Raw genomic sequence first — 1756 nt, forward strand, 5'->3', positions numbered from 1 at the left:
ACGCCAGAGCACGTCAATGCACGCCAGAGCACGCCAGTGCACGCCAGAGCACGCCAGTGCACGCCAGTGCAATTCAATGCACGCCAGAGCACGCCAATTCACACCAAAGCACGCCAGTGCACGCCAGTGCACGCCAGTTCACACCAGTGCACGCCAGTGCACGCCACAGCACGCCAGTGCACGCAAGAGCACGTCAATGCAAGCCAGAGCACGCCAGTGCACGCCAGAGCACCCCAGTGCACGCCAGAGCACGCCAGTGCACGCCAGAGCACGCCAATTCACACCAGAGCACGCCAGAGCACGCCAGAGAACGCCACAGAACGCCAGTGCCGGCCAGTGCACGCCAGAGCAATTCAATGCACGCCAGAGCACTCCAATTCACACCAGAGCACGCCAGTGCACGCCAGAGCACGCCAATTCACACCAGAGCACGCCAGTGCACGCAAGAGCACGTCAATGCACGCCAGAGCACGCCGGTGCACGCCAGAGCACGCAAGTGCACGCCAAAGCACGCCAGTGCACGCCAGAGCACGCCAGTGCATGCCAGTGTACGCCAATTCACACCAGAGCACGCCAGTGCACGCCAGAGCAAGTCAATGCACGCCAGAGCACGCCAGAGCACGCAAGTGCACGCCAGAGCACGCAAGTGCACGCCAGTGCACGCCAGAGCACGTCAATGCACGCCAGAGCAAGCCAGAGCACGCCAGAGCACGCCAGTGCACGCCAGTGCACGCCAGAGCACGGTAGAGCACGGTAGAGCACAGCAGAGAACAGCTCAGCACTTGAAGTTGCTATAATATTTTTTTCACTTGTTAAAATCATTTTTTAATTACAGGATGTGTAATTAAATGTCCAATACACCATTTCAAGTCTATTTAATCAATAAATTTAAAGAGAAAATCATGAACAAAAAGTTTGAGAAAAAGGCACATCACAGCACTTGAATTTTTAAAAATTATTCAAGTTATTTGAGTTCTATTGTCGGGTAGTGGATTTCTATTGTCAAGCACTTGAGTTCTGCATAGCAGAGCACGCCAGAGAACGACAGAGCACACCAGTGCACGAAAGAGCACGTCAATGCACGCCAGAGCACGCCAGTGCACGCCAGTGCACGCCAGTGCACGCCAGAGCACGCCAGTGCACGCCAGAGCACGCCAGTGCACGCCAGAGCACGCCAGTGCACGCCAGAGCACGCCAGTGCACGCCAGAGCAAGTTGTATGCCGCTTCATCCGCTGCCGCTGCCGCCGCTCCTGATGCTGCAGCTGCCTCGATCTGCTCGTTTTCTGAAAGTGTTGGTTGTTCGTCTACTTCCATTTTGATTTCTTCTGCTTGTGCTTGTTTGAGTGCCAGATTGGTACTGAAAGTTCTTCTGAATTTTGTAGGCCTTCGTTCTCCTTTATATACCCGTTTCTTTGTTGATATGATATTGTATCCGTGAACATCTGTTAGGCCTACTAATATTACTTGAGTGTAATATTGGATTGCTGAGGTTGATTTTTCTGACTTTGCATGTATTTCAATGAAGAGATTTATACTTTGTTTCTTCTCAAGTATTTTCCTGGGTATTGTGTACATGTTGCGTGAATTTTGTATGCACTGTATAACGTGTGATTTATGGCTGACCATCTGTTAGGTGGCAGTTTTCCCCTTGAGCTTGAAGAAATATTACTGTTTACTGGTATAGGAGGGTGGGAGGAGCTGTAGTCCTCCGTTAGATGGCCACACCCATCGGAAAAAGGGGCTGGCCTCCGCGAC

This window comes from Daphnia pulicaria, chromosome 1, assembly GCF_021234035.1.
Source record: "Daphnia pulicaria isolate SC F1-1A chromosome 1, SC_F0-13Bv2, whole genome shotgun sequence".
NCBI classification, from domain to species: domain Eukaryota; kingdom Metazoa; phylum Arthropoda; class Branchiopoda; order Diplostraca; family Daphniidae; genus Daphnia; species Daphnia pulicaria.